This window comes from Macaca mulatta, chromosome 15 (genome assembly GCF_049350105.2).
Source record: "Macaca mulatta isolate MMU2019108-1 chromosome 15, T2T-MMU8v2.0, whole genome shotgun sequence".
Lineage (NCBI taxonomy): Eukaryota > Metazoa > Chordata > Mammalia > Primates > Cercopithecidae > Macaca > Macaca mulatta.
Window position 1 is genome coordinate 55805718 of NC_133420.1, and position 24066 is coordinate 55829783.

Below are 24066 nucleotides of genomic sequence, written 5' to 3' on the forward strand. Positions count from 1 at the left end.
TGTTTGCAGCCACAATGTGTAACTAATATTCATTACATCATTAAATGAGCATTAATATCCCAATGTTATAAATAGAAGACTAAGGCCCATTTGATTGCCCTACTTCTCCTTGTCACAAAAACTAATCCTTTTTGAATGATAGTTCTTATAGTATATCACAGTACCCTATTTACAGATCTTTAAATTGTATTGAATTGAGAAACAATTCAGCAAATAAGCCACTTTGATAGTTCATAAGAGGTTATACAGATGACATACTGTATTAAAACTATCAAAAATTATGATTGTGTGGTTAAATAAAGCTATTAGATAAAATAAAACTATTTAATGTAAAACCTAGCACATCCCTAATGACCAAGACATGAAAATAATAACAATGTAATTAGGCAGCAAATTTTTTTAGAAAATAATTACTACTTGAACCTAAAACTTCTATTATTACTGTTCATTTTTATTTTCATTATTCTATATACCTACAGAGCTTGTTCACAGATTTCAGACAAATAAAATTGGGGAGTTGGAAGACCTCTTGGATAATCTATGGTCCCATACTTTTATTTAATAAATGATGGAATTTAAATCCATAAATATGAATTTGCTTTTAAGAGTCTAGTTATTCACAGATCTCATAATACAGTCCAGTTTAACATCTTATGACAGGATTGTCTTTCCATTATCGTGTTCTTTCTGCTACTACAGTATCTGTGAAGTCCCAGTGTTCCAGATTATTTTCTGGGTCGCAAATCCAGTGCTGCATCTTATTGTTAGATAATATTTATGTAAACCTAAGCAATCAACATTTATTACATATTTATACTTTGAAATATATATTTCTTTTCAATACCTAATATTTTTGCCATAAATATGACATCAATAAATATTTGTGTATTGATTAGATTATTATGTAATGCAAAATGTTTTATATTATTTTAATGTACTATATAAGTATAGAAATAAAATTGCTAGCTAAAAATCACACCAGAAACTCTTCTAACCACTCTACATACTTTTTTACTCCTTTAGTTCTTACTCTAGGTGCTCTTTTCTTTTCTTTTTCTTGTCTTCTTTTTGGTACCTAATCTAGGTTATTTTTATGTTTACACATTTCAGCATTATTCATAATAGTGAACATAAAGACACAATTTAAGTGTCCATTAATATAAAAATGGATAAAGAAAATGTGGTATGTTTACACAATGGAATACTATACAGCTTTATAAAAGAAAATAATGCTGTCATTTGTGACATGGGTGGAACTGAAGAACATTATACTGAGTGAAATAAACCAAGCACAGAGAGACAAATACTGTATGATCTCACTTATATGTGGAATCTAAAAAGTCAGTCTTTACATCCTCCTGTAAAGTCCTGTGTACTATTGTTATTCCATTTCAAAAACAAATAGTTGAGACCTAAAACAGGGCAGTTAGCTATCTTGCCAAGGACCACACAATAAATACTAGAGCCAGGTTTCAGAATCAGTCATCCTGGCTCCAGAGTCAATATTTTCTAATGACTCTTGCCTTCAAAGTCCAGTTAAGTTAAAATATGTAATTCCCCCCGCTCACCCCGCATAGTTTATTGTTTGATGAATGCCTTTATTGTCAACAGAAGTGGAGTTAATCTAAACTCTTATAAAAACTGACAAAAAAAGAATGTCCTTTTTATTTTAAAATTACAGGCAAGTATTCATACCTCAGGCTAAGGATAAATTGTGCTCCAAACCACTCCTTCAGATTGCCATACTCTTCTGTGTAAGTAAAGACTGCTGTCTGTAATTTATACCCAATAATAACTTGTCTGTGTAATTGACAACAAGTTATTATTATACATAATAAATAAACCCCACGGTTGGAAAAAAGATAGAGTAACAGGTGCTTCCCTTTATACATGTTACGAATATAAATTAGAGCACTATTTTAGTGTAAATGTTGACAATGATCTGTATGAAAATGAGGACTACATCTTTCACCCCATTATTTTAATATTTATCTTTCACTCTTATAACCACTTAGTAGATAGAAAATTGTGAATACTGCATTATTGCAAAAGTGATAAACTATAAATAGTCTAAATGCCCATCCTCATGCAACCCTTTAAATGCACACGAAAGACAAGGAATGGTATACTTCATGATTGTATGATTCTGACAGGCTCACAGAAACCTTGGTCAGCAGACATAAGAAACCAATAATATTAAAGGTAGACAGACATTGAAAGAAAAATGAAAAAATAATGGGGCTTACCCTACAGAGCACAGGAGCAATAGCAATTCTGAGTCCAAGGCAATATTACATTGTGGTGCTATCTACTATCCATTTCAATCAAGTAGACAGTCTCTATATGACAGATTTAAATGCATATACAGCATGACAGAGAAATGGAAGAGAATCAGCAGGAAATGTGAGGAAATTGAATGAATATACATATATACACACACACACACATATATAATATGTATGTATATTTAATCCCATAGAATTCAAATGTACCATATAATGATAATGTTAATAATTTCATTATTATAGCATCATATAAATGAACCTACATTTCATATTTTTAAATAAAGATAATGCTTTTTATTTGTTTAGTATAATATTAACTATTATAATATGTGAACATTTTATGTTACATAATTATCAATAATTTTTTTCTCCTTTTTATTTAATCTTTGCAGCAAATTATTAGATAAATTTAATGGAAATTAAGTGAAAATGAATCATAAGGAAAATGTCACTTACGATGCAATGGAGTTTCAATGAAGTGCTACAGTTTGGAAAATCATTTTAGTGAAAAAGAAAAAAGACACATGTTTTCCATTGGCTAAAATAAATTATATTTAAATAACATTTAATTAGAAATAAAAGGTTTATACTGGTACAATGAAATAAATAAAATAAATTAATATGTACATTTCAATACCAATGAGATGTTCACTTTCATATATATGCATGTGAATATATGTGTGTATATATATAGATGTATAAACTAATTTATGTAGCACATAACCCATTTCATTTTTTTCTCACCCCCAATACCTCACCCCATAATTTAAATTGTTTTAAGGACTAGAAGCAGCTTATATTTTATAAGAAGGCCAATCATAATGGAATATTTTCATGTCTATAATTGGACCGTTTAAATGTCTAGAATACATTTCTACAAATATGAAAAATGGGTACCACAGACAGGAGGAACTTGAGAGTATGGAGGAGAACTTATTTTTCATCAGAAGAGAGATTTGACTCAGATTTATCATTTTGTATATTGTCAACATTTAAAATGTGGTGTAAGACCCATTTTTTCAAGAGAGAAATCTGAGAAGTAGTCAAAAGTCATAAATTCATGAACTTTTAAAAAACTAAATAGTGATACCACTTGAAAGCAATGTGCTATTCAGGGGACAAAAGTCTATACAAACTTTTGCAGGTATCAGTACCAAATATCAGGGACTGACTCTTAAACCTCACACTCATCCCTGGATCTGACTGTTACCATTTCATTTTATGCACATCAATATCTCTGTGAATAAAGCAGCTAGAAGATTACTTGATGTTATTTACTTTCCATTTCTAAACACTTTATTTACTTTTGCATGGTTTACCTTGTCATATGAAACATGAATCTGGGGAAATGAGAAAATTTTAGGAGCCAATAAATTTCAGAAACCAGTAATTTTTTATAGTTTGGCTTTCAACTCTGCAGGGAAAAAAACTTCATTTGCAAAATGTTCCTCTTTTAGAGGAAAGAATCAGGCAAACTTGGATTTGAATTATAGTTCTAATTGTTTTAAAAATAATTTTTCTGGGTTTTTTCTTTTAATTGTATTTTTTGAAACAGACAAATAACTTTCATTTCTGTTATTATAAGGAAGTAGATAGATAAATGCAAGAATGGATGGATAGATAGATAGTATGAGTATTTAAAATAATTTTAGTTTCACAGAGACTGCTTAATTATTGATACCAATTAATAAGATTTTTTTCTACTTTCAAACTCAAATGTACAACACAACTTAGTCAATTGTTACATTTTCTATGACTAAAGTTTCTTTCTGAGGCTCCAATGCATATTGTGTATTTCTCCATCATGTTATTGATCTTCTTACATACTAAGTACTGCTCTATGTAATAGATATTTGCATTTGTAGCTCCGATCTCTCTCCATCCTGTGTTCTTGAGGACTGTGACCGTATTTATTCTCCATTGTAACTTCAGAAACGATCACAGGAATTACTCCAGAATGGCCTTTAAAAATAGTGAGCTAAAAGGTTGCTAATTTAATAAATTATTTATTTTGTAATATAAATTGACAATTACATATAATTGAAAGGCTATAAGGGTGCGTCACTCCTGTACTCCCAGCACTTTAGGAGGCTGAGGTGAGAGGATTGCTTGAGCCCAAAGTTTAAGGTTAGCCTGGGCAATTTAGTGAGACCCTATCTCTATTAAAAAAAAAAATAGGCTACACAAGGCACACATACACACACACACAGACACACAAAAACAGCTGTTCAAAGTCATCAGAACTAGATGTAGTTAACTTTAACTTTTAACCTATTTTCTATGTGACTTTGAGAAAGTAACATTCTCTTTATTAATCTATGCAAAGAGCTGATAGATTAAATTATATCTAAGTCTTTTTCTGTTAAAATATTCCGTAATTCTTTACTTTTAAATACCTTGCTGAAAATCAACCAACAATTTACTTAAATAACAACAATTTAAAAGTTAGTATTTAAAAGAAAATATATGCATTAATAACAAGTAGAAAATCTCAGTCACTTCTAAGAACGGAGTTATAACTTTCTTTGAATTTTGCCTCTTCTCTGCAAATTAACTCCTCTGGAATAAGCAGAGAAGTTTTACTCCAGTCTAGCAATAGGCATGATTTATTGTGTGTGGTGGTTCAGACTGCTTCACAGGTATCCTCTGGTTAATGTTGCCAATCTACATCCACTTAATGACCTGCTATTAGCTTAATGACAGTGTTATTAATCTCTGAGAATCAAAGAATTATATAAAGAAAACAAAGAAAAAAAAAGTCTAGGTCTCTGAAAAGGAACATTATTATCTAGGTCTAATTACAATAACCCTATTAAAAACTGAGGATTCAAGAATGGCTTAGCAAAATGATGAAATAAAGAAAAATGGGATATTCTGTGCTTTAACAAGCTTGTGTTAGAATTCTGATGGTGTTTTCTTTGACTCATTTTTAGGCTAGACTGCATGCTTGTTATATTCTCTCACTATGTCTTTTGAGTGTGGCATTTTAGGAGCACTTAGGGATTCGCTTTCTTAAAATTATTGATTTGGTAATTTCTCCTATATAGAACTTGGATCTATTAAACTGCAGTTGCAACTAACTATAAGTAACTTAAGCTACCTCAAGAGTTCAAAAGCAGAATTTGGAATGAGGATATATGGTTGTTTCACAAAATCTTGCAGCTGAAATATAGTGATGATTCCCTTGACAATGGACAAGAACCAGAAAATAGTGGACCCTTACAATGGAATCAGTCTCTGTTGTTGATTACTTTCTGCTCTCCTTTCTATTAATATTTCAAATCCAAGCAATCTCTATTCCTTGCTCACTACCAAGCACATTTTCACGGAGTAATCTGAATTTACACGTTACGTATTTAATCATCAGCAAGAACTGACTTAGAGTCTCCCATGCCTTATTACAGCGTCCTATGGGAAGGTCCAATGGATTGATAAGGATGTTTTAAGCACTAGTCAAATTAATGTGGACCATGGGACCCGGCATAATGTTGACTGTGAGGATGCAGTGCTGTGGACTGTAAAGGATGATGCTCTTCCAAAGTAAATAAATAAATAGTGTTTCAAAGGTGGAAAAGGTACCTAAGCATGTCTACTATAGAACTTTTATAATCTTGAGTCTTTGTTTCTAGTCTTTCCCCATTTTATTGACTATTCTTTGAAGAGGAGAACTAGCATTCAAAATACATTTCAGATTTTAAGAGATTATATAAACCATTTAGTCTAAACTCCTTTCCCACCTCATTCAAAGCTTAGAGAGGACCTAGTCCAATCTCCTTGTGCAAAGAATTTTTAAAATGTATATAAAGACCTGCTTATATTTAATATACTTTAAAATGATATTCAAGCTTTTAGTGAATTATATGTTATTCAGTAACACATAGAATATTATATATATAATATTTGCAATTAAGGAATACACAAGCTTCAAATATAGAGAGAAAATTTTACTACATCTTATTCAAATGTTCATTGATCCGTTAAATAATAAATTACTGATCTATTTATATATTAATTGAATGATTCAAATCTTTGCTAACATGCTATTTTTCCCAGACCTCTGGTTTCCCCTCAAGTGGTCGTATTTTAAAATGTGAAGAATTTTTACCTCAGTCAGGCATGGACTACAAAGCAATGAGTATCTGAAAAGGTCTTAGGAAACCCTGTATTCTGTTATCCACATTCCTATTAAGTGCATTAACAATAGCTGAGGCAAAGTATGGCTTGTATAAAGCAGGAAAATGCATAGTTGTTCAATTATAAGAAATACTAAATTTCAGTTCTTGGGCACAAATTGTCCACTTTCATCATGCTGAAATTACTTCAAAATTAAAAGTTAAAAATATAATAATAATATTGGGGTTGAGTATAAAACTATCCCCAATGCCAAGCCCCATCATAACATATTGTATAAAGTGATTTTATTTTTTTGAGACCCAAGGTCTCACCCTGTTGCCAAGGACAGAGTGCAGTGGCATGATCACAGCTGACTGCAGTCTCAGCCTCCTGGGTTCCAGCAATCCTCCCACTTCGGGTTCCAGCAATTCTCCCACCTCAGCTTCCCAAGTAGGTGAGACTACAGGCTCACACCACCATGCCCCACTAATTTTGGTATTTGCTGTAGAGACGGAGTTTTGCCATGTTGCCCAGACTGGTCTCAAACACATGGGCTCAAGAAATCCTTCCACCTCAACTTCCTAAAGTGTTGGGATTAGAGATTTGAGCTACTGCACAGGACTAATTTGAATTTTTAATACATTTTATTAAAAATCACAATTAAGATAGGACCTAGAAATTTCTGCCACTTGGATTTGAAAAAAAAATGATTCCTATACCATGTCTGTAAGCACATTTGTTTATATTCAGATAACTTGTAAAATATTTAGAATCATGATATTGAAATATATAACATACCCTTTCACATAATGCAATATTTTTACCAATTTTTAAAATCACTAAATATTCACTTACTATAATTTCTCTAGCTATATGTTATTCCATAATATAGAAATAGAATGTATTATACAAATTCCCATTTATTGTATGTTATGTGGTATCTACAAATAAACATTTAAAAATAATGATGCAGTTACCATGCTCATGGCTAAACCTACATTAGAATCTTTTATTTTGTATTCATTTAATAGAGTACTCAAGTCAGATGTAACATTCATTAAGTTCCTAGAAAATATCAGAGCATATCATAATTTTCATCAACAGAATGGACACTCAGTACACGTTTTCTAAAGATATAAATAATTATATAGCATATGTAATTATTTATAGTAAATAATATATAGTATATAGAATAATGTAATTATAGTGTATAATATATAGTATATAGAAGAATGGAAAATCTGTAAAATTTATATATATATATTTAAATTAATAAAAATGTATAAAATATAAGCAAAATTGAAAAACTTATTTGTGAAAGTACTCATGTTTACAAATGGAATAAAAATAAATGTTTTTTTGAATATTAAAAATAGTATGGTAAAAACTGTCACAACTGAGATTAAAAAAACATAGCTATGTTATAGAGCAATAAATTGAATACATATGTTTACTTAAAATTAGAATATATATTTCCACTAGATATTAAAATAGTAACAGAAAGTAGAAATAAGGCTAGATAATGATGCCAAATGCAAATAAGAAGAAAGCAATTTCCTTGATATTAAATTTTTTAACTATTCTATTAATTCATTAAAAACTTCAGATGATACAAGATCACATTTTTTTTTTCTAGTTTCATGTACTTTTTTGTTTCCTCTGATTTATTTTATTTTATTTTGTTGTATTTTATTTTATTTTTTGAGATGGACTCTTGCCCTGTTACCCAGGCTGGAGTGCATTTGCGTGATCTCGGCTCACTGCAGCCTCCACTTCCCAGGTTCAAGCGATTCTCCTGCCTCAGCTTCCAGAGCAGCTGGGACCACAGGTGTTTGCCACCATGAATGGCATTTGTGTGTGTGTGTGTATGTGTGTGTGTGTGTGTGTGTAATGAAGATGGGGTTTCACCATGTTGGCCAGGCTGGTCTTGAACACCTCACCTCAGGTGATCTGCCCACCTCAGCCTCCCAAAGTGCTGGGATTACAGGCATGAGCCAGTGTGCCCAGCCTGTTTTATTTATTCTTAATTGGAATAATTTTTCATTATTTCGCTCAAATGATACTTGTAGTAACAACCTTTGTTAGAAACATTGATTCAGAATTAATTTCTACTCCTTCTTCCGTTTTTATTTATATTTCCATACCTCATGATGTTGTATCTATTTTCTGTTGTATCTCTTTTTTGTTGTTTATTCATTCATTTTTGCTTGTTTATTTATTCAATTATTTTTGGTTTCTTTATATGTATATATAATACAGTTACTGGATAAATTTCATACAGTTTAAGTTTATATGCAGTAGAAGCTAACTTTCTTATCAATGTTTGCCCCCTGGTTCACAGAGGTAGTCACTGTTATCTGCTTTTTGCATTTCTTTATGTATTTATATGCCTATATAAGCATATAGATCTATTAATAGATAAATATACATGAATTTACATTGCAATGTTTTTTACTAAATTTTATTTAAAATATAAAAGCTGCAGATAGCACAAAGAACAAAGGAAAATGACATAACAAAGCATTTTGAGCCAAAAACATCTTACATTTTTAAATATTTATCTCTAGGCTTCATTTTTAAAGATTTATACATTCAGCCATTACCTTTTCTTAAAGAAGCTTACCACATTATTTTTTTCTTCTCCACTTCATTTGTTCCTGCACAAGTCACACAATTCATATTGTCAGAGTTTTTATGCGTATCATTACAATCAATTTTATCAGATTTCTGTATATATATGTGTATAAAATATAAAGATGTTTTCTGTTTATATTTGTGTTAAAATAATATGCTTAATAATAAATATGATATATAATAATAAATATATAAATATAAATGTTTATATAATATATAATTCTTAATATATAATATATTATTATATAATAGACAATATACAATTATATAATATATGAAGTATAAATAAAATAATATGCTTAATAATAAGCATATTGTTTCTTGTCCAAGAAACATATTTTACTGTACATCCATGGTTCATGTAAACAAAGAAGTGTATATAATTAATTCACTGAACAGTTACATAGCATTAAATGCAGTACTGCTATTCATTTACATAGCTTCATTTTCATCATTAATGGCAATGCTGCAATTAACATTGTTTTACATAACTCCTTGTGAAAAGGCTTTTTAAAATGTTTGATTGCCTATACCTTGAAGTGGAAATAAGCACTCAATTGTATTATCAGTTTGACTAGTAACTGTCATACTCCTGTCCAACATGACGTATTAGGCTTAAAGTGTCCATCATTACTGTAAAAGACTTAACATTTTTTCTCCCTCATGGAAATGAAGTTAGTGTTTCTGTATGTTTTTTTCTCATTAAGGTATGAACATATATTTTACTGTTTAAATGTGTCATTTTCTGTTTATTCATGATATTGGTGTTCTTTACATGCTTTTGTTGGTTATTCTAAATTCTCCTTTTGGGAATTGCCTGGTCATATTCTTTTCTCATTGTACTACTGTATTGTTTATCCTTTTAAAAATTGGTACAAGTTGTTTATACATTTTTAAACTATACTTTGTAGATTCCTTTGGGCAGTATGGCCATTTTAATGGTATTGGTTCACACAATCCATGCACATTGAATATTTTCCATTTGTTTGTATGATGTATGATTTCTTTCAGCAGTGTTGTATAGTTCTCCTTATAAAAATATTTTATCTCCTTGGTTAGATGTAATCCTAAGTATTTTATTTTCCTTGTGCCTATTGTAAATGGAGTAGCATTCTTGATTTTGTTCTCAGCTTGAACATTCTTGGTGTATAGAAATGCTACTGATTTTTGTACACTGATTTTTATCCTGAAACTTTAGTGAAGTCATTTATCAGCTCAAGAAGCCTTTTTGTGAAGTTTTTAGGGTTTTCTAGCTATAGAATCATATAATCACTGAAGAGAGATAGTTTGACTTCTTCTTTGCCTATTTAGATGGCTTTTATTTCTCTTTCTTGCCAGATTGCTCTGGCTAGGACTTCCAATATTATGTTGAATAGGAGTGGTGAGAGTGAGCATCCTTATCGTGTTCCAGTTCTTTAGGGGAATGCTGCTAGCTTTTCTCTTTCAGTATGATGTTGGCTGTCATAGATGACTCATTAATTTGATTTATGTTTCTTCAATCCCTAGTTTGTTGAGAGATTTTGTTATGATGGGATGTTGGATTTTATCGAAAGCTTTTTCTGTGACTATTGTAATTATCATATGGTTTCTGTTTTAAATTCTGTTTATGCATGAATTACATTTATTGATTTGCATATTTTGAACCAACCCTGCATCCCAGGAATAAAGCCTACTTGATTGTGGTAAATTAACTTCCTGATGTACTGCTGAATTAGGTTTGCTAATATTTTGTTGAGGATTTTTGCATCTGTGTTAATGAGGGATATTAGCCTGCAGCTTCCTTTCTTTGTTGCTTAGTTGCCAGATTTTGGTATCAGAGTGATACTGGCTTTGTAAAATGAGTTGGGGAGGACCTCCTCTTCCCAATTTTTTTGAGTAGTTTCAGTAGGATTGGTACCAGCTCTTTTTTGTACATCTGGTAGACTTCAACTGTGAATCCATCTGGTTTAGAGCTCTTTATAGTTGGTAGATTTTTAATTGTTTATTCAGTTTTGGAACTTGATATTGGTCTATTCAGTTTTGATTACTTCCTGATTCAGTCTTGGGAGATTGTGTGTTTCCAAGGAATGTATGTATTTGCTCTATATTTTAGAATTGGTGCACAGAGAGGAAAAGAGTATCTGAGGATCATTTGTATGTCTGTGGGATTGTTTTAATGTTGCCTTTCTCGTTGTGCTTATTTGGATATTTTCTTTTTTTTTTCTTTGTTAATCTTCCTACCGAGGTCTATAGCTCCTGTTTATCCTTTCAAAAAAACAGATTTTGGTTTCATGCATACTTCGTATGGATTTTGGGGTCTCAATTTTGTTCAGTTCTGCTCTGATTTTAGTTATTTCTTTACTAGCTTGAACTGGACCCCTACCTTTTACCAGATTAAAAAAAGTCAATTTAAGATGAAATAAAGACTTTAATACCTAAAACTATAAAATGTCATATAAAAAAACCTAGAGAATACCCTTCTTGACATCACTTTGGCAAATAATTCATAATTAAGTCTTCAAAAGTAATTTCAACCAAAAGAAAAATGGGTAAGTTGGACCTGATTAAAGGGTTTCTGCACAACAAAAGAAACTATCAACAGAGTAAAGAGTTAAACTACAGAATCAGAGAAAATATTTGCAAACTATGCATCCAACAGAGATCTAATATCTAGGATCTATAAGAAACTTGAACAAATCAACAAGCAAAAGATGTATAGCCCCATTAAGAAGTAGGCAAAAAACATGAACAGGCACTTCTCAGAAGACATACACGTCGCCAACATATGAAATATTACTCAAAATCACAAGTCAGGATAGAAATGCAAATGAAAGCCATAATGAAGTACCATTACACAACAGTCAGAATGGCTACTATTAAAAAGTATAAAAGATAACAGGGTTATTACCCTGTTGACAGGGTTGTGGAGAAAAGGGAATGCTTATTCATTATTGGTGGGAATGTAAACTATTTCAGTGCCTGTGGAAAGAAATTTGAATATCTCCCAAAGAACTTACAAAAGAATGACCATTTGACCCAACAGTTCCATTACTGGGTGTATATCCAAAGGAAAATAAATTATTCTACCAAAAAGACACATACATTCATATGTTCATCAAGATACTATTCACTTAATAAAGACATGGAATCAATGTAGATGTCCATCAGCTATGGACTGGATAAAGAAAATGAGGTACAAATATACCATGGAATACTATGCAGCCATAAAATGAAAGAAATTATGTCCTTTGCATCAATATGGATCCAGCTGGAGACCTTTATCCTAAGTGAATTAATGCGGGCACAGAAAGTCAAATACCGCATGCTCTCACTTATAAATGGGAACTAAACATTGGTTATGCATGGACATAAAGATAGGCACAATAGACACTGGGATCTACTATGCGGGGGAGGGCAGGATGGGGAAAGGGCTTGAGGAACTACCTATTGGATACTGTGTCCTCTACATTGATGTTGGGATTATTTGTACCCCATACATCAGTGTCACACAATATACTCATGCAACAAACTTGCACACGTACTCTCTGTACCTAAAATAAAAGTTGAAATGAAAAAAAAAAAAAGAGTTGGCAAATCAGTAGGTGGCAATCAGATACATAGGATGGCTATAATCAAAAAATCAGGCTAGGCATGGTGGCCCACACCTGTAGTTCCAGCACTTTGGGAGGCCAAGGTGTGTGGATTGCTTGAGCCCGGGAGTTTGAGACCAGCCTAGGCAGTATGGCAAAAGCCCCTCTCTACAAAAAATACAAAGAAAAAAAAATAACCAGGAGTGATGGAAAGTGTCTGTATTCCCAGCCACTAAGGAGGCCGAGGTGGGAGGTTTGTTTGAGCCTAGGAAGTGGTGGTTGCAGTGAGCTCAGTTTGTACCACTGCACTCCAGCCTAGGCAACAGAGCAAGACTTTGTCTCAACAAACAAACAACAACAGAGGTCAGATAATAGCAAGTGGTAGCAAGGAGTGGAAGAATTGGAATGCTCATAAACTACTGACAGGAATGTGAAATGGTATAGCCACGTTAGGAAACTGTCAATCCCTCACAAAATTCTACCCAGTGTTAGAATATGAGCCATCAATTCCATTCCTAGGTATACTATTAAGAGAAATTGCAACACTTGCCTACCAAAAACTTTTTACAGAAATGTTCTTAGTAATATTATTCATAATAGCCAATAATCAGAAACAACCCAAACATTTAGATAAATAAATAGAACAATAAAATGCAGTATCTCCATATAATGTAATACTATTAAGCAATAAAAAAGAAGTGAAGTACTAATATATGCTATAGTATGTTAAAGTACGTCATGGATAGAACCTTTAAAACAGTAGGCTAATTGTAAGAGGCCAGTCACAAAGACCACATATTGAATTCTTCTATTTATTTGAAGTGTTCAGAATAGACAAATATGTAGAGACAGATGATCTATTAGCAATTGCCTAGGAATGGAAAATAAGGCAGAAATGAGGACTTATTAATAATAGGAGTAAGGTGTTTTTTTTGTAAGATTAAATGCTCCAAAATTGAATTCCGAATATACTAAAAACCAATAAATTATATATTTTAAATTGGTAAATTGTACTGTATATAAGATTTTATCTTAATAAACTGGATTTCTTAAAGTAAATGAAAGAATCTGGGAATTCAGTAAAGTGCACTGGTGTTAAACTTTTTCAGTAAGATGTTTTTCACAGGATACATCTATGTGAAAAACAGCATGTATGAAGTAAATCCCAGACAGTAAAGATTAACATGGTAAGTTGCAGCAGTTTATGGATGACTTTGAATATCAGGGCAAGTTGTTACAATGTAATTGTGCTGGGAAGGAAGAGCTATCAAAGGCATTTTACCTGGAGAATGACCAAATCAGAGCTGTATACCTGAAATAGTAAGTAGCAGGAAGGCATAAAAAGAATTAGATGAAGGAGACTCTAAGAAATTGTGTTCTGATCAAATATCAAATGAATGTGACACGAAGAGTAAGTGGTACTAATGGAATATTAAGTTGTTTGTATAAAATGTGATCATTTAAACACAATGCTGGGAGGAGAAGCATATTGGATTAAATAGGTTATAAATTTTGTTTCTATTTTACTGGATTAGTTGTTGGCGGAATATCGAGATTAACCTACAAAGCAAATTAATTTGAAATGTGGCCTAGAAAGTTGGGTGATCTGGCATTTTTTAGATTACATCCTGTTCCAGAGGGTGCTAATTAACTTATGTCACAGTTTTGGTATTCCGTACTTATTGTATGGATCTTTAATACTATAAGGAGATCATGATATCATGATGACCATGAGAAAAGCTAAATCAGGCCAGCATTAGTTTATATTTTATTTTTGTGGGATTGTAAGAAAGGCATTTTTTTAGCATGTACAGGCTTGTGGGGGTATGAGCTTGGCAAACGACTTGTGCTGAATTTCAGCACTAGCTCTCTTCCTCAGTTGGGCAGTCTTGAACAGCACCTGTATGACAAAACACAGTGGTCAAAATAATCAACAGTGTTTCCAGGTTATATTTTTAATGTTGAATGAAACTACTATGAACACAGAGAACCATATATGAATTCGACCCATGGGGGGGAAAAAACCCCTCTACTGTAAGTACCATTAGTAGTATGGGTAAAATAGCTACATTAGAATTCCATAGGAAAATGTACTATAGTTTAAGTCACTAGAAGCTCCTTATGAGTGATCTTGACTTTTTTCACAGGGTTACACTTCACATTACCACTTTGAATATCCTATCTCATGCATCACTAACTCATAGATAATCAGGGCTGGACTCCTGGGGTTTATTGTACTTTGATTTTAAGACTAGTTTAATTGTACATGACTAATGCAAACCACCTTCTCTTTCAAAAACCTATTTCCAATGCAGTCTTTCCTTTCTAGCCTTAGAGTTTTCACGTATGACATCAATCTTATGATAACTATATTTTTTTGTATGAGAATTTTAAAAATGATAAACTGTACTCAGCCTATACAAGTTAGAGAAAAAAACAGGCTAATCTTACTAATATTTACTTATGAATATTTATTGATTTTTGAACTTTCAGACTTCAGAATTCAGGCAAATTCCACATAACTGATGGTACACTGTAAAATTTGTAGTTTAAAAATATATATGACATCAGAAAATATGTTTTCCTGTAGCTCAAAAGCACTCAGACTGTAATATTATTTATTTAGCACTTTATTCAGTGATTTTTTTTTTGCAGTATCATAATTGAAGTGTCTTTTAGTGATATTTTTACATAATATATGGGTCTACTTTATTTTTTTAAAAATCATCTGAATTAACAAAAAACAGAGATGTGTGGCTTGAAAAGCTAAAAATACTTGTTATCTGTCCTCCCTTTTATTTTAGCATAGCTTTGTCTTGTAATCATTATTGTGAATGATATCAAAATATCCCTATGAATTATGGACACATGGGTAATCATTTCACATTTTTCCCATTTTATTCTTTTAGATGTGATTACTTCTGTAATTAGACAAACTGATTCTAAATACGCATATGGGAGGGCAATGGTGTAAGATCACAAGATGGGGCAGATGAAGTTAAAGGATCAACAGCGCACAGGGAAGAGAGGTTTCCAATGCACAAAATTGGTATATATGTATAAAGAATTTCTACATATTACCAACAAATGACTAAGAATGCAATACCCGAATAATATTAGAAGTATGCAATTTCCAAAAGAAAAACAAATTGCCATAAAAATATAAAAATTATAATATTTTATAAATATGACAAAATAAATAAAAATTAAATATCACTAGTAATCAAGAAAATGCTAATTGAACCAACAACATGATAGTGTTACATGAATTTCATTGGGGTAGTCGAAAAGTTGAACTGTATCAATTATCGTCAGAATATGCATGTATTGGTTCATTTTCATGTTACTACAAAGAAAAACCTAAGACTGGCTAATTTATAAACAAAAGAGGTTTCATTGACTCACAGTTCTGCATGGCTGGGGAGGCCTCAGGAAACTTACAATCATGGCAGAAAGGGAAGCAAACACATCCTTCAAATGGAGGCAGGAGAGAGAAGTGCAGAGAAAAGTGGTGAAAAGTCCCTTACAAAACCCAGATCTAATGAGAACTCATTCACTATCATGAGCAGAGCATGGAGGAACTGCCCCCATAATCTAATCACCTCTCACAACTTTCCTCCCCCAACATGTGGGGATTAGAGTTTGGACTACAATTCAAGATGAGATTTGGGTAGGGATGCAGAACCAGACCATATCATTACAACCATGGTCCTTCTCAAATCTCATCTTTCTCACATTTTAAAATGCAATTATGCCTGATCAACCGTTCCCCACAGTCTTAACTCATTTTAGCATTAACCTCAAATTGCAAGTCCATAGTGTTATCTGAGACAAGGCAAGTCCCTTCCACCTATGAACCTGTAAAATCGAAAGCAAGTTAGTTACTTTCTAGATACAAAGAGGGTACAGCCATTGGATAAAAGCACCCATCCCAAATGGGAAAATTTTGTCAGAACAAAAGGGGCCCCATGCCAGCCTGAAATCCAATAGGGCAGTCATAGGGCTGTTATTAAACCTTAAATTTCCAAGATGATCCCCTTTGACTCCATGTCTCACATCCAGGTCATGCCGATGTGAAAGGTGGGTTACCATGGCTTTGGGAAGCTCTGCCCCTGTGGCTTTACAGGGTACAGTCCCACTCCTGGCTGCTTTCATAGGCTGATGTTGAGTGTCTTCGGCTTTTCTGGTGCTGAGTACAAGCTGTTGGTGGAGCTACCATTCTAGAGTCTGGAACACAGTGACCCTCTTTTCACAGATCCACTAGACAGTGCCTCAGTAGAGATTTTATGTTGGGGCTCCAACCCTTATTTCCCTTCCACACTTCTCTAGCAGAGATTCTCCCTGAGGGCTCCACCCTTGCAGCAAACTTCTATCTGGATATCCTGGTATTTCCATACATCCTCTAAAATCTAGACAAAGGTTAATAAACCTCAATCCTTTACTTCTGTGTACCTGAAGGCCCATCAGCACATGTAAGCCAACAAGGTTTTGATTTGTGCCCTCTGAAGCAACAGTCTTAGCTGTATGTTGGCCCCTTTTAGCCATGGCTGTATGGCTGGAGTGCAGGGTACCATACTGAGACTGAACAGAGCAAGGGGGCCCTGGACCCAGTCCATGAAACCATTTTTCCCTTCTAAGTCTCTGAGCCTATGATAGGAGGGACTGCCCTGAAGGTCTGTGACATGTCCTGGAGACATTTTCCCCATTCTTTTGTTGATTAACATTCAGCTCCTCATTACTTATGCAATTTTCTGCAGCTGGCTTGAATTTCTCTGCAGGAAATGAGTTTTTCTCTTCTATCAAATTAACAGGCTATACATTTTTTAAATATTTATGATCTGCTTCCACTTGAACACTTTGCTTTTGAGGAATTTTCTCTGCCAGATATCTTAAATCATCTCTTTCAAGTTCAAAGTTCCACAAATCTCTAGGGCAGGGGCAAAATGCATCCAGTCTCTTTGCTAAAGCATAGCAAGGGTGACCTTTACTCCAGTACCCAACGAGTTCCTCATCTCCAGCTGAGACCACTTCAGCCTGGACTTCATTGTCCATATCACTATCAGCATTTGGTCAAAGCCATTCAACAAATCTCTAGGAAGTTCCAAATTTTTCCACATTTTCCTGTCTTTTATTTTTTTTTTTAATTATACTTTAAGTTCTAGGGTACATGTGCATAACGTGCAGGTTTGTTACATATGTATACTTGTGCCATGTTGCTGTGCTGCACCCATCAACTCGTCAGCACCCATCAACTCGTCATTTACATCAGGTATAACTCCCAATGCAATCCCTCCCCCCTCCCCCCGCCATGATAGGCCCCGGTGTGTGATGTTCCCCTTCCCAAGTCCAAGTGATCTCATTGCTCAGTTCCCACCTATGAGTGAGAACATGCGGTGTTTGGTTTTCTGTTCTTGTGATAGTTTGCTAAGAATGATGGTTTCCAGCTGTCTTTTTTTGAGCCCTCCAAACTGTTTCATCCTCTGCCTCTTACCCAGTTCCAAAGTTACCTTCCGCATATTTTAGTATCTTTATAGCAGGGCCCCACTCCTGGTACCAATTTACTGTATTAGTTCATTTTCATGCTGCTATGAAACAATACCCAAGACTGGGTAATTTGTAAAACAAAGAGGTTTAATTGACTCACAATTCCACATGTCTGGGGAAGCTTCAGGAAACTCAAAATCATGGCAGAAGAGAAAGCAAACACATCCTTCTTCACATGGTGGCAGAAGAGAGAAGTGCACAGTGAAAGGGGGAAAATTCCTTATAAGATCATCAGATTTCATAAGAACTCACTATCAGGAGCACAGCATGGGGAAACCGCCTCCATAATCTAATCACCTCCCATGAAGTCCCTCCCCCAACACAAGGACTTTACAATTTGAATTACAATTCAAGATGAGATTTGGGTGGGGACACAGAGCCATACCATGTCAATGAATAAATAGGAAATTATAGGTCATGGCTAATGTTGTTATAACTACTTTAAGTAGAATTCTAAGACCCTGAACTTCTGTTTCTAATTGTATTTCTGTCTAGAAAAATTTCCTACACATGTATAGCAGAGATATGTATTAGGATGCTCCCATACATATGGTTTCTACCAGGAAAAAAGTGGAAACAACACGAATGTCTAATAAGTGAAAACATGAAGTAAAATATTGCTTTATATTTATTCAAAATGCAACGTGGAAAGTAAAATGAATGATGTCTACCTAAATTTGAAAGCTTAAACATGGATAGATTTCTAAAACGAAGTGTTGAATGAATAAAGCAAGTTTCATATCACTCTCAAGACCTATTAGGTATTGAGAGTATATACCTTGAGAAGAAGATGATATTATTATCTAGGTCATAATTTCCACATTGTCCACCTTCTGCCTTAGATCTAATGTAATTCTGTACATTTATGGCCTAGTGTCTAGTTTTGGGGGAAAATAATCAAATTATGAAGAAGCTCCTTACTCTTCTTAGGAAAAACAAATAGAAAACATAATTTTGCTAACACTGTCTAACTTGTAGTCATTTCTTTAAGGGCAAAATATTTTGTCCATAATTAAAAAGGATAGATGAAGAGTCCTTGGCAAATACTTATACAAAAGTAAATAAACCATAAATGTGACTGTGTTAAATAGAATCATAATATCTTTTAAAATTTTCATACACTGTGAATCTCTAATAAGGTTTTATTACCAGTTAGTAATGATACCATGAAGAACACATAAAATTATGTTAGTCTATTTACAGACACAAAATTTTGGTTTTCTTGCTGAGGGCAACTACTCCCAAGATCCCATACTCTTAACCATCATCAGAAATTCATTATGGCTTTCCAAGTACAAGTATTATCCATAATTTTAAGTATCGAGAGAGTAAACTGAACTCTAATTAAGAGAACATAAAAGACAGCTTTTTATTGTGTGAATAAACTGGACTCATTGCTGTTTAAAACTCATTGGCAGTATGTAAGCAGTCTCAACATGTAAAAGGGCTATGTATCACAATTTCATTTATAAGACATTTGTGAGCTTGAAAACTCTTTCTCAATAGAAATCATATAAGAAGCTTTAGTTTGCTAATATTTTATGAAGAGTGATTTAACCAAGAGAATTACTGAAATTAAATGAAACCCTCTAAATTATATTTCTCTTTAGAAATAGCTTTTTTTGGACTCTAAGAGGCTCCCCCCCCCATTTCTGCTGTACATCCCTGTACCACAATAAAAATAACAATTTTCAAATATAAGTTTAAAGACATCAAGATATTCCTCATAGTGCTTTATGAGTTTACATGTTCATCTCATCTTTCTCCTCACCCCTCTGGAGCTACCTACTGTATACATGGGCTCATCTACTATTAGGAATATGCCTTAGCCCAGGTAAGGTGCGTGTGACAGTTGTGACAGCAATGATAATTTCTCTTCCCAGCATCATGCTAAGAATTTGGCTCAGCACACTTAAGGTAGGAAATTCAAAACAGTGGCATAATTAAGGAACTGTCTGTCTTACAGCATATAAATATCTTACAATGTTTGGAAAGGCACTGTGATTACTTCTTGTTTCAGTTGGTCAACTTTTAGAACTGTGTCGTTGAAAGACTAATTCACTGCACTGATAGGCTCTTTTGTATACACTTGAGACAACGTTATCATATGATCTAGTAAAACTATGTTCTAAATCATTTACTTCTTTCACATAGCTAGCTCTATTTATTTTACCCTAGATTCGAGTATATGCTCAATTTAATATTCAGTCTGAAATAATAATAGTGGTAGTTTTAGTTTTAACATTTACCCCCATATTGTAAACGTAGTGTCTCATTTAATACTCATAACAATGTAGTGGAATATGTTTTATAATTAACTCATTTTATGAATAAGAAACTAAGATATAGAGATATTAAGTAATCAAACCAAGGTCATATACTAGCTCTGTGACAAGACTGGAATTTGGATCAAGTCTGGAAGACACCAGAATATGACTTATTTTCCACTAAGCTATAATACTGTCTATTGCCAAATGTGATATTGACCAAAAAACAAGGTTAAAAAGAACAAGTAAATTTCCTCCCCAAAATACATTTAGTTCAAAATAACTTTTGTCTAAGTTTTCAATAATACAGAAAAGACTACTACTTAATTTCACCTATATATATTCATTGAGAAATCCACTTTTACACTATCTAAATAATTGATTACTAAAAGTCTCATTTCTTATAATATTTTCTGGAGAAAAACCTTTCTTGAATAGAAAAGTAATATAATCATCTAATATTATTTTATTATGCAAATATCTTTGCCTTTGTTCGTTGATATCCCCAGTGCCTAGACAGTGTCTGGTACATAACAGTCACAGATAAATATTTGATGAGTGAATAAATGAATGATTTAATTATTCATGTCAGTAGGAACTCTGGCTATTCCTAGGAAAATATAATTATAAAAGAAGCTTTCAACTGGCATTCCTATTCTGAAGTTATATATCATCTTTGGCTACATAAGTATAAAACTTTGCATTTTTCTATTATTTGTTTTATATTTGAGTAGTGTATTTTTGAATATGCCAGTAGATAAAGTATTTCTTTCTGCTGTGAAGTATACAAACACATTTGTCAAACAATGTAAAATTGTATCCAAATCAGGGAAAGGCTGATGACCAGAATGCTCTGCTCCTCTTCTATACTGAGGGAAGTCTTTTAATCAATTTTTTGAACTACATTCAAGCAACTCGGCATAATTATTTGCACATCTAACTCCAACTTTTATAATGTTATCCTTCAGTTCAACTGGAATTAATGACTAGGGCTTATTAAAAGTGCAAGGTTAACTTTTATTATTTTTTCTCATACTTGAACTTCTACATTCACTTAATGTTGTTTTTTTCTATCTTGTCCAACTTGAAGTCCATTTTCTTTTCCATAAAAGAGTAAAGCTAAATATGGCATATTTGACACTAAAAATAGGTGGGAGGTAGGGGAGGAGGGAAAGAATGTGCTAGAGGAATAAGGAAAGAAAGGAAATAAAACAAGTGAAGGAGGAATGGGATGGAGAGTCTTGCTTATAATCTAGAAGATATGGAATTTGTTATAAAAAGGTTTTGTTCATTTCCTTACTTTATAGTTTTGCTATATGACCCTGATTTTGCCAAAATCCTAAAGGTCGAAATAATGTCAGCGTCACTCATCTTACAAATCTGCTTTGAAAATTAAAGCTAGTAAAAACAAATTGCAAATTGTGAAGTGGATTACAAATACAAGTGTGTAATAGCAAGCACGATGGGATATTAATTATGCTAACTTTACTTGAATTACAGATTTGCCATTGTACAGGTTATTTTGTCTATCTTGGCCTCTTTCCTATGTTTAAAGATGAGGAAGGTTGTGAAAGTTAAATAGTAAAATGAATTGTAAGTGTTCTTATGGGGCCCCTAAAATTTTTAATGAAGCTGAAAATATACTCAGTTATATGATGCAACTTGATTTACTCATTCTATATGTGTATACTCAGGAAATGTTACCATTATATACTACATATTTATGCAAGATAACAAAACAGAGAATTTAAAATGCTTATTATATAGAATGAGAATTAGAATTTGGTTCTTCAACATTTTTAGAGTCTATGGTAAACATTTTACACTATTATTAAAACATCGTCCTACAAAAAGGATTGATAAAAGTTTTTCTTGGGTTGAATAGACACTGGAAAAATAATATATTCACCACGAACTATGATGTTTGTTTCTACTGTTTCCATATGACAAAGAGGATTATTTCCTTTTATCAGAATGTTACTAAAAAGTTAGAACACTCTAGTGTATGAGGAAATTAACATATAAGAGGGTTTGAAAATTTAATAAATTGAATATTCTACTGATTACTTTTATACATCAAGTTAATTATTTTCTCCTTGAACATCTCTGTATCATTCCTCCAACTTATTTATTTGAAATGTAATAGGACATATGTCAACATGGCTATATAATAGGGATATACAATATAAAATAAGCACAGTTATTATGCTCTATTGTTTGGTTTATCACATGTTCAGACAGCAAGTGAGTGGAAAATTCAAACAAATTTAATGAAAGCAGTGCAGTCCCCAAAATAACTTTCATAATATTTTGAATAAAGTGCTTACCTACTAGCAGAATTTAAGTTGGAGAAATAAACAAAAGGGATGGCAGAGGAATAATACACTTGTTAAGGAACTTTATTCTTCTGGCACCAATGAGAAATATATAGAATAAAAATAAAACGAAAATAAGGGATTCCTCCATAAAGGCATAGGTGATGACTTAGAGAGAAAATGCAGTGTAGTGGGATTGAGAATTACAGGAATTTGGACCACTTCTTCCTATAACTTATTTGTGAAGTCGGGGCTTCTTCAGGACCAATCACGTATCTTTGTGTTGGGTGATGGACTATTGCTGTGCACACCAGACTCTGTGGTTTGACGGGTCAGTCAGCATACATTTCACAATAGGTAGATAGGGTTGCATGGTGAATGTATGGCCCATAGTCAAATGTTCAGTTTCTATCAAGGCCCAGTAGCAAGCCAAGAGCTGTTTCTCAAAAGGAGAATAGTTATTTACAGATGATGGCAGGATCTTGTTCCAAAATCCTAGAGGTTTTCACTGTGATTCACCTACAGAGTCCTGCTAAAGGCCCCAAGGAGCATCTCCATCTGTCACTAACACTTCAAACAGCATTGGATCTGCTGGATCATAGGGCCAAGTGGCAGACCTGCTTGTGCAGCAGCCTAAACAAGCTGCAGAGTCTTCTCTTCGTATAGACCCCCACTGAAAAAACTAGCAGCTTTTTGGGTCATTTGATAAATGGGCTGGAGAAACACATTCAAATAATGCATATGGTACTTCGGAAAACCAGATAGGCCACTAAGTGTTCTGCCTCTTTCTTGGTTGTAGATAGGAAACAACAACTTATTATTCACTCTAGAAGGGGTATCTTGACATCCCTGATACCATTGGATCCTTAGAAATTTCACTGTGATGAAAAGCCCCTGAATTTAATCACTCTCTGACATTCAAATGTATTACCAATCAGCATAATCTCATAAATATAATGGATCAGTGTGATATCTGGTAGAATGCAATGGCAATCAAGATCCCTATGAACTAAATTATGAGCTATAGCTAGAAAATTAATATACCCTTGAGGAAGGACAGTGAAGGCATTGCTGGCCTTGCTAACTGAAACTACACTGCTTCTGGCTATAGTGACTGTAGTTGGAATCACTACTTTTTTAAGCTTGTGATAATCCAGAATTCTCCAAGAGGTTGTCGTCTGCATAAGGCAAATAGGAGAGTCGAATGTGTAGGTGGTGGGAATCACCATCACTACATTAAGTCCTTGAGAGTGGCACTAATCTCTGCTGTTCCTCCAGGAATGCAGTATTGTTTTTGATTTACTAGTTTCCTAGGTAGAGGCAGTTCTAATGGCTTCCA

General features: G+C 33.2%; 1 long non-coding RNA gene across 1 annotated transcript in view; it reads right to left on the reverse strand.

Annotated features, from left to right (window-relative positions):
• LOC144334805 (uncharacterized) overlaps positions 1-16072 on the reverse strand; it is a 100296-nt gene extending 84224 nt beyond the window's left edge. Inside the window, exon 1 of the long non-coding RNA XR_013405044.1 lies at positions 16007-16072. This is a non-coding gene — a long non-coding RNA (uncharacterized LOC144334805). The remainder of the gene's footprint in view (positions 1-16006) is intronic.
• Positions 16073-24066: the final 7994 nt, after the last annotated feature.